General features: G+C 46.0%; 1 protein-coding gene across 1 annotated transcript in view; it reads right to left on the minus strand.

Moving 5' to 3' along the window:
• The window catches only part of LOC146178707 (multidrug resistance-associated protein 1-like), a 100,495-nt gene extending 91,001 nt beyond the window's left edge, over positions 1 to 9,494 (minus strand). The window contains exon 1 of the mRNA XM_084579791.1: positions 9,360 to 9,494. The gene's annotated coding sequence lies outside the window, so the exon portion shown is untranslated. The remainder of the gene's footprint in view (positions 1 to 9,359) is intronic.
• Between the last annotated feature and the right edge of the window lie 2,161 nt (positions 9,495 to 11,655).

The raw sequence follows: 11,655 nt of genomic DNA on the forward strand, positions 1-11,655 counted from the left end.
TTCTTTTCTTTCTTCCTACAGTCGCAAAAACAACACCAACAATCCAGGACTCACTGTCAGGTTTAATTAGGTTTTAAGTAAACGAAGGGACAGTATTCATTTAGGTGTACTCTACAAAATCGTGTACAACCACACTTAATTAGGTCAAGATCATTTGAAGGGCAAAAGTAATGTCACACGAAGACCTGCTATACCTAGCGGAGTGAATATTTCGCTTCCATTGTTAATTGGTTTATAAGAAAGAAAAGGCACAGTATCTGTCGAGGCCACTTGAAGGTGAAAACATTTCATACCCAACAGCTTGAACTACCTGGCGTAGTGAAGCTTTCGCTTCAAAATTACAGAGCACTGCACATCCTGAACTGGAGCACGGATGATCATGCGCATTACTTGCTTGCATAGAGTACGCAGCTTAGTAATCATTTGTGCTTTGGCAACCTTATTAACTAGTAGCCTCTCGGTGCGCACTGTTTTCACCTCAGGAATCACAACATCATGCAGCGTAATTCTGGCAGGGGCTTCATCTCCTGGACTGCGCATAATAATGAGTTCTGATTTCTCCGGACTGCAGCGAAGCCCACCCTCTTCCGCATAATTCTGGACAGCCGAAGCAGCCTCTTGGAGCACCTCTTTTATGTCCGGTAGATTTGCCTGCTGTCACCCATGCATTGATGCCATCTGCATAGAGGGAATGCTGAATTCCCTGTATGCTATCAAGTTGTTCTGGTAAATACATAATGGTAAGTTTGAATAGCACATGAGAGAAGACTGCTCCTTGTGGCGTACCTCTATTATCCAGAGACGTAGGATGTGACCGTACATCGCCAAATCTTATATGGGATCTTCTGTCTTGTATGAAGTCTTTAATGTATTCGAAACTTCATTTTTTCATGCTGCGTCTTCCGCAGGTGTTCCAGTATCTTGAAGTGCTTCACATTAGAAAATGCTCCCTTGAGATGCAAGGCTAAGATGGCTCTATATTACGTTTGGGGGGCGGGTCAATAACCACCATCTTGTGCTGCAGCAGTACGCCTTGCGTGGATAGGTGCTCCTTGAAGCCAAACATGGTGTGAGGATTGTAATCGGTTTCCTCTAAGTACACCGAAAACCTTCCATGCACTGCTTTCTCCATTACCTTGCTGGCACACGGAGTGAGAATGGACAGAGGTTTTTAATATTCACCTACTTGCCTAGTTTAGGAATAAGGGTGACGTCTGCGGATTTCCACGCCAGGAGCAGTTTGCCAGCTCTCCAGTAACCCTTGATGTATTCCGTCAGGTTGCATAGAGCCTTTTCATTCATGTTTGCAAGCAAGCCCACCGTAACTTTGTCGTGTCCTGGCGCCGTACCCTCCTTATGAAGAGCGGAACCACCTGCATTTCTTCTACCTTGAAGTCCCTGTCAAGTTCCGGATTATCATTTCCTTCATACTGTAATACAGGCTCGCCATCTCTGGTTGTACATAGGTAGTACCAGAATAGCAATGGAGTCTTCTCTTGCGGTTCTGTTGTTGCTCTCCCCGCGCTGGGATCAATCAGGCATTGCAGGAGGTTCCATGGGGACTTCACGCCATGCCCACCGCAATGACTCGCACTTGGTTAGCCAGTTGTTCTTTGCCAAGGTCTACGCGTATTCCCCTGCTTGACTTCTGATTTCAGCGATTTTATTTTTCAATTTATTACTATGTTTTTGCTTCTTCCATCTTCTGGTAATGCCCCTTCTAGCGTCCTACAGGTGAAATGCGTGGTTGTCGACGCCCGGACATCATCTGAGGTACGCAGCGTTCTCGTACCGTGGTCCCTGGCAGCTAGCAATGACTCAGCCCATTTTTCATATTCTTTTATACTCGAGTTTAGGATCCTTGGACTTCCGAAAAAGCGACCGATCCGTGCTCCCGCATGCCCCTTGTGTTTACGATGCTTTTTGTGGTCTAGGCAGATTTGGAGCATATAGTGGTCGCTGCTCAATGCTTCTTGCGTATTTTGCCTCGCGTAGTTTTTAACATTCTTAACCAGCGTAAAATCAGGGCGTGTGTTCCTCGACGCAGTATTGCCTATTGTCGTAGAATGCTGCGGGGCCGTCAGTATAATTAGAGCCCTATCCGGTATTGCTGATGCCAGTTTTTAGCCTACATTAAGTATGCACATATTAAGTATGTACGCCTCTTCAGTTGAACGAGAGTTAGGGAGAATGTGAATAAACATATATTCTATTGGCCGCTTCTCAGCTTGGTCTCCCAGGCTTCTCTACTTTTGATGTTGTGCCTAGAGTCCGGAAATCTAGGGGCTTCCCAAAATATGTGGTCTAAGATTCCCCTGGCTTCACGGATTTTACATTTATGATCTTTTCCCTCATCAGTCTGGGTTTGAAACTACCAGACAGTGTTCGGGAAGTTTCCAGCTTGCAATCTCCGCCAGGCAAAGGCCTCTTTATTTTTAAACTAGGATCCGGTGGCGCCATCAGAAGTCTTCTTAATCTATAACTTCCATCGATTTCTTTATAGGTTTGCAAACGTTCGTCCATCTCCTGGCAGTTGGGCAGCTCCGCGTTTGCCCGGAAGTAGAGATCTCGGGCTAAATCATGGGCCGCCTTGTTGCCGGAGACGGACGTGTGTTCTGGGTTCCAAATTACGGTGATTTTGCGATAGATTTTACCTGCACCCGATAGAATGCTGGCTGCTTCTTGCGAGACCCGCCTTTTCCGATATTAGAGATAGCAGTTTTACTGTCGCTAAAGATCAAGTTAGCTTTATTCCGATACAAGCAAGGGCTATTGCGGCCTCTACAGCCGTGTCTATGTTTCTCCTCCGGACGGTAGCAGAGACGACTGGTGCGCTGCGACCATCGACTGCAGCGGCGACTGCCACCCCTGATCGGGCGCTTTGCCGCAGATCTGACGCCATCGCTTTTCAAATCATTCTGAATGATGTGGAGTTTCATTGTCAGGACAGGACAGTGTGTTGTCATTGCTTTTTTGACGTCATCCTGAATTTAACGATATTTTCTCGAGTGATTCAGATGACACGTCACCACTTTTTGCAAGTCCTTCTGAATTATAGGACAGTTCTTCGCAAAAAGAATCCGGTGTGATGTGATAACTTATTTACATGTCATCCTGAATCACGGGATACTGACAAGGGACATTTCTTTTGGAAGTCATATTGAATCACATGGCATCACGTGGATGCGATGTAACACTGTTTTTCAAGTCATCACGAATCACGTCGTACTGGTGGCACTTTTTCACTTCACTGCGGTGTGACGTCATCAATTTTTTAAGGTCATCATATGACTCAAATGACAACATATGACTCAAATGACGCTGGATAAGCTATTTTTCACAATTAATGTTTTCTGCCCCTCTTGACGTATCATGTCATCATATGACTAGTCGTGATTACGTGACACTTTATAACGTCATATGACTGAGTATAAACGCTATATAACTTAGCATTACGCTACCAACGATGACTGATGAGATGACATACACCTTCGTATAAAATCAGGTTATTCTTTTGGGATCATGACTTGTGGCGACCGATTCTGTGCACACTTTTGGCGACAGCGTTTTCTTCTCGTGAAACAAAGAGGGCCTTCCGCTTTAATAAATACATCATCTTGTCAAACTGATCGCGAAACAGTCATATATTTAAAAAAATATTCCCCGCTGTTCTCGCTCTTTAGCGGCCTTCCCTGACCCGGGGAGCAGTAATTTGCGCTTCGCTGTTTTGTCCGAAGTAACAGTCCCAAACACACACACACACACACACACACACACACACACACACACACACACACACACACACACACACACACACACACACACACACACACACACACACACACACACACACACACACACACACACACACACACACACACACACACACACACACACACACACACACACACACACACACACACACACACACACACACACACACACACACACACACACACACACACACACACACACACACACACACACACACACACACACACACACACACACACACACACACACACACACACACACACACACACACACACACACACACACACACACACACACACACACACACACACACACACACACACACACACACACACACACACACACACACACACACACACACACACACACACACACACACACACACACACACACACACACACACACACACACACACACACACACACACACACACACACACACACACACACACACACACACACACACACACACACACACACACACACACACACACACACACACACACACACACACACACACACACACACACACACACACACACACACACACACACACACACACACACACACACACACACACACACACACACACACACACACACACACACACACACACACACACACACACACACACACACACACACACACACACACACACACACACACACACACACACACACACACACACACACACACACACACACACACACACACACACACACACACACACACACACACACACACACACACACACACACACACACAAAGAGACAGTAGACTTTAATGAACCAGATATCTTAGCCGTTGTTGATGTTTGTTGGCATGCTACTTTGCATAGGGAGGATTAGGGATAAAGTTGAAAGACGGGATAGAAAAGAGTGCGGTCATTGAAGAAGGCTGGATAGAAATATTCCAAGAGAACGACATCCATGACATTGGCACACAAGGATGTGGAAGAAAACGACGTTCCTGCCCACAGTTTACTCTCGATTCCGGGGATTCGCAAGGAACTGCCAGTAACAGCACCTCCGTCTGCCTTTGTCTCCATCGCAATAGCTGATGACGCAGTGTTACGTACCAAGTCAGATGCTAGATACTTTTTCGAAATCAACGTGAACTCCGCTTTGTCATAGAGCGTGCGGTTCTGTCACAACATTGTTTAACTCTTCCCTAATTATAAGCTTTTCTTTTTTTCTAGCTTGATGCTTTGTGTTCTACATCCGCTCCGCTGTTTTGTGCGCTTTATTTGACGCCTAAAATAGGCTAATAAAGCTTTCGGTTAAATGAAAAACATCTCAGCGATTTCCGGGCTACTATGGCGTTAAGGAATAGCGCGGTAATTTATTGGACGGAGTAAATTTTGTTCTTGGCACCAAACCTTCCCTTCAAATGTATTCTTCCATTTCGGTTGTCGCGAAGACCGGATATCCTGTACTCCGGTACTGTATTGGGGGCAACATGCGGGTCACATTCATGTGGAGTAATGAACGCTTGGACGGAGTATTGAACACATTTTGCTTTTTTGGGGGTTGCGCATCCTGTAACTCTATGTCAGCAGCTTCCGCAAACGACGCTGTCGCCCGCACCGGACAAGTGGTCAATACTGTGTACGTTGCACACCTTGCGCTAGTGTAGAGTATATCTACGAGTGAAGCCAAGATTACCGCCACTTGATGGTACTGTACAATGATACGGCATACTTTGCTGATTATATTTCTATCAGCAATAACTTTCAAGTTTGCAACAAATAGACCCAGAGGGTGTCCTGGTAATTCCGCAGGTATAAGATCAGTAAAGGCGCAGCATATGTCTCTCGCTTTGGAGAGGACGCCTGAGCTGACCCAAAAGGGAACTCATGGAAGAGGAAGTCAAAGGAATTAATGACGAATATTTGCATTGTTCGATGCATGTGACCTAATTATTGACGATGCGGTGCTCGCTACGTTTCACTAGTCTACCACAGCACACAAGTGCTTTTGCATTTGGCCCTCGTTGAAATATGACCGCCACAGATGGGGTTAAATCATGAAACACTGCGACTGTGCGACCTGTCTGACTATCAGTAATCCTGGTTGTTAAAATTTTAAAGCCTATCATTGTATATACGGCCACCATGACTGCTTTTTTCAATGGTATTGACACCTTTATAAGACATAAAATAAGCAGCTCACGCTTTGTCTCATTATCACACGCCTGACTAGATTCACTGCGGAGCGAAGTCATATCTCATATTTCCTCAATTAAATACCCAATCCTATGACAGCCTAATCTCACAAGCTCACCCACCTTTTTGCTGGCCTCTGCTACGCTTGACTCTTGGAGTCCGGTCTGTCAGTCTTAGCGTCCATCGGTAATCTTATTTTCGAGCTACATGCCCCAACTATACCCATTTCTTCTTTATCTCGGCTATATAACCATTAAATGGTGCTTGATCTCTGACCTGCACTGCTACATCCCTGCCTTCTAATGTCCCTGTTAAGTTAAGGCAAGTTCATTTCCATAGCTCTCGGCATTAAGTGCCTTCATTTTAGGTTAAATTGCCTTTAGCCGCGTTCTTTCAGTTCTACAGATCTGTGCTTTTCCAATTGCGTTGCATCCCATCCTTACCTGCATTTTACCTTTTCGTCTCCCTCCTACTTCTGCATGGTCATCTGCTTTCCCAAAGAATGTCTAAATCAATAAAACAGATATTCTCATCAACACGCTTGGTACACACACATATCCTGTGAAAAATCATTACTCAGCTGGAACATAGCGAACTGGAAATAAGTGACCATTATGAACAAAACCTCAATGTAATTAAAGCATTTATTTGGTTTCAGATGCCTTTAATTCACCTTGTCAAATTTTGGTTGTCTAACACTATCGCTGTAAAGAAATATGCGCTTTCGAAAAGTTGTGAATGCTTCGCAGAGAATCAGCCCTCTACGGCATAAGTGCGAATGTAATAATGTAGCTTTTCAAAACACCTCGGTGTCGCCTTAACCTGATAAGTTTCTGGATGCCTCTTTATGTCACTGTGACAAATTGGCTGTTTTTCTTTGAAGCCAAAGCAGTACCGAATGAAAACTGAATATGGTCACTTTTCCTGAGCTTGTTTGTCTTCCCGGACCACGTTTACTGGCGCTACGAGGTACGCTCACGAAAGGAGAACCTTTTATTCACCTCGTCGCACTCAAAACTCCTAAAATGAGGCATTGCCGAGACCGTTATGAGCAGCGTCGCCGAGAAAAAACATGTGCAGGTACATGTACATGCAGGAAAACAGGTACAGGAAATCCTGCCCACCTGCCATGGAAAACTGCGGAAATATTTCCATGAGACCTTCGAGGCAACTGCACAGCCAAGGCGAATTACTGTACAGAGGTAAAGACCAGATTTTACGCAGGCTAAAGCAGATCGTTGGCCAAGCAAGTATTCTTAGTGTTTTCAGCCTCAAACAAACTTACATAAATTTGCAGCAACGCTAATCTGACACAAAAGGAGAGTAGGGGATGCTAAGAAGCACGGAACTCGCTTCGTACCATGGATGACTGGAGTCGCAAACACGATAACCCCTTCATTCGTAAATGCTATGTGAGCCAGACATAGCATATGAACATCCTCCGCACTGTAACCGGCTGTAACATGGCAGTGCATTGTGCGTCGTGCTATGACAACTGCTCATCCATGTGTAGCAGTATGAAGAGGCCCACTGATGAATGTACACGCAAAATATTCCAGCTCTTGTGCATGCAAATATAAGATTGGTGAAGATTGTGCCAGCGCCATGACTATTACATCGCACAGTACTGAACTACCCTCACTCGATTACCACTTCCATGCCGGCTAAAAACGGCTGTGCTTATCGTTCTTATCATCATCGTTGACGCCCAATCTGACGTGCTAGTTTTCTCCTGTCTTTTGTCTAGTCACAAATATAAATATATTTACCTGCATCACATGCGCATTTTTCCGCGTAAAAATGCATTTCTGACACTTTGTAGGTTGTATTCATTTCTTTTTTTTTTTTTTGTGGGTGGCTAATTCCCCTAGTCTGTCAATATACCTCAGTGGTTAGTTTAGCGCCTGTGTTGCGCTGCCACGTCCTATTTTTGGCGCTGTTTTTGTTACCATACACGAATTCACCAAGTAGTCCGCCAAAGTGCCCTCTTTGAATTTCTGATGACTTTGGTTGGGATCCAATTAGTGTCTTGCGGTTGTTTTTCTTCTGTTTCAAAACAACTGTCTCAGTTAAACGAAGGTAATTTCGGTGTCCCGTCTGGCTCTGAAATTGCATTCTGGCATACAGAACGCGTGTTTCCCATCTGCGCAATGAATAGTTTTGGCGGTCGGCAGGCGCTCTCGCGCGCGCGCGCGCGCACACACACACACACACACACACACACACACACACACACACACACACACACACACACACACACACACACACACACACACACACACACACACACACACACACACACACACACACACACACACACACACACACACACACACACACACACACACACACACACACACACACACACACACACACACACACACACACACACACACACACACACACACACACACACACACACACACACACACACACACACACACACACACACACACACACACACACACACACACACACACACACACACACACACACACACACACACACACACACACACACACACACACACACACACACACACACACACACACACACACACACACACACACACACACACACACACACACACACACACACACACACACACACACACACACACACACACACACACACACACACACACACACACACACACACACACACACACACACACACACACACACACACACACACACACACACACACACACACACACACACACACACACACACACACACACACACACACACACACACACACACACACACACACACACACACACACACACACACACACACACACACACACACACACACACACACACACACACACACACACACACACACACACACACACACACACACACACACACACACACACACACACACACACACACACACACACACACACACACACACACACACACACACACACACACACACACACACACACACACACACACACACACACACACACACACACACACACACACACACACACACACACACACACACACACACACACACACACACACACACACACACACACACAATTACTTGCTATTTACCATAGGCAGGCTAGGCACCTAACGCAAACATCTCATCCAATTATTTCATTGATACTCGAGGTTATTACGATTAGGTGTATTAGGCTATTTGGTATGTGATTTGGCTATATTAATGACGCGCTGCTATTAAAACGTCGATTGGAAAGTTTTCCTTTCCTACAAAACTTTTCCCAACCCACTACCGCAAAGCCCAATCTTCAGATTATAAAGTTGACTAATCAATAAAATCCGGTATTTCTGATTCATATTTTTTCTCTGCCTGAATGCATAATAACAAAGTTTAGACTTGCGATAAAGCTATGCGGCTGAGCAAAGCGAACCTATCCACGTTCGCTAGCACTGGAAGGTTACGTACCGTTGTGAAGCTTCAATATGCCGTAGTCTGAATCCAGGAATGTCCAAAAGTTTTCTTCTAAACAGCTGGAAACTTCACACCGCTACCGTTCTATGTGTTAGGAGTCGACGCATTGCCTTTTGAATTCCTTCATGCTGTCGCTTCTCATGCCTTGGAGTCCAGACCTGTTTCTGCACCTCTCGTCGACAGCTGTGTGCGTTGAAGCAAGGGAAATGTCTGATGGTTTTACCCTGGACCAGAAAGTGTATCGTTCCTGTCAGGGTGCTTCATCGCACCTGTTCGAGCGGCGCCGGAAATTGGTGCAGTTTTTTCTCTGTACGCCTTTACTGCTCTTTTTGTGACTGCGCTCGCGGCGCGCGTCACAGGCCATTAAAGCTGCCTATGGGAATGCATGCATACTTGAATGCATGCCCGAAAATCCCTACAAGTCTTTCAGGCGGGACGAAGCCTGACTGTGAGCCACATTGGTGAAACAGGTTTTTGCGTAATATTCCATCACGCACAATCATCATCAGCACGATAAGATTGTCGACTTTCAGGGCAGGGATACATCTCTCTGAAGACTGACACCCAAGTCACTCTGTACCAAGTGCGTTCACGTTCTCCTTGCAAGCTGCCTAATATTATCCTCCCGGTGTGAGTTTCTGACGTCCCCTTCTATGCTCACTCTATTACCTCGAAAACCGACAGTTTTTATCTTTGCTTTACATGCCCTATCCATGCTCAATTATCCTTCTTGATTTCCAATAAGTTGGCAGTGACTCATGTTTTTTTTTTGTCAGCCACTCTGTTGTATTTCTGTATTCCAGCATTGCACCTATACTTTTCTTTTCATCAGCTTATGGCGCCGCCTTAATGTCAAGTTCAACCGCTTCTCTAAGCCTCCACGTTTCTGCCTCATAAGTGATTAACAGTAAAACAACACAGCAGCTTAGCACTTTTTTCTTGAAGGGTATATAGTGGTAAAATGCAATTATCAGCGAGCACCTGCATTCCAAGCTTTCCATCCCCAGTAAACATTATAGGGATAGTACCTGAAATATTATGTCTCCTTGTCTACATAACTATAATATATCATTGTACCCTTTCAGGTGACCATAGTTCACCTTAGATAACGAACGAGAAGGATCAAGAGGTTGACAATCCCAGGTATGCCAGTCTTGAAGACAGAATTTTCAAAGTAGACTTTCGCACAGCTCCATCTTATACCTCAGTGAGCGTCTCACGCTCGACTTGCACTACAATCGAACATGCCGCGTCCATCTCTAGTTTTGAGGGGGGCGGAGGGGAGGAGCTAATGAGCTCAGTTACCCTTTGGCAACACTTAATCAAGCATGTACCAGGTCGTCCGCACTTAGCGAGAACACGCGGTAGAGCGTTGATTTTCTTGTAACACCACTGTGTCCGTCCTGGCCGCGCATGAAGACGCGAAGCGCCGCCTTGCCATCCCACTGCGCCGGCGCTACTTTGCTCCGATGTGGGGCCGGGTCTGACTCAATGGCGATTTAAATGCATCGACCACATGCTCTCGTGTTTGCACTAAGCGTGGACAATCCTGTTCGCTTATCAAATTTTAATCAGGTGCAAGTATCGCGCTTCTCATTCTGGAGAGAAGAGGATGCGACGTGTAGATGAAATGCGTTTGGGGCTCATTCGTGGCTAGTTTTATTTCTTCCTTTCTTGTTAATAAAACAGTTCTTACTCTATCTTGTCGTCGATGGCAGATAATAATAATAATACCTTTATTTTCCATCATAGTGATGGGGGAGGCAGGGAAAAAAACCCGAGCTATCGGCTTGATGATCTCCCACCCTCCTGGCAGGCAGGCGGTTGTTTTCTCTTCTCATTTGCTACTTGGCTTTAATATTATTTGCCGGGTGTCTTGGTAGCCGCGTTACTCGGAGGAGCCCGGTAAGACCTGGGAGAATCTCCGAGTGGCCTCGTTTCTGGGGGTCCGTGCTCTTGGATCGGTTTTTTCTGCGTTCTGGTCTGTGGATGCTGGCTGGTTAGGCCTACCGACTGCCTGTTTGGCCATGGCCGACGAGGCTACTCGAGGAGCCCACCGTCTCTTGCGACGCGTCCTCATGTCGGGCGGCTCCTAACACCGTTGTGAACCTGGCTTCGTACTAACCCGACTTCCTTGCACCTTTTGGTGTGCTTCGTGCGTCCCACCCTGCCTCCACCTCCGCCAGTCTCCATTTGGAATGCGACATCTCTCAGCTGTCTGGGTCCTGGGCCTTCCGCCACGGCCGACTGCGGACTCGTAGTCACCGCAGTCAAAACGCTTGGAGCTTGG

Source organism: Amblyomma maculatum, chromosome 9, assembly GCF_055883805.1.
Source record: "Amblyomma maculatum isolate TAMU_Amacu chromosome 9, ASM5588380v1, whole genome shotgun sequence".
In the NCBI taxonomy this organism is placed as follows: Eukaryota; Metazoa; Arthropoda; class Arachnida; order Ixodida; family Ixodidae; genus Amblyomma; species Amblyomma maculatum.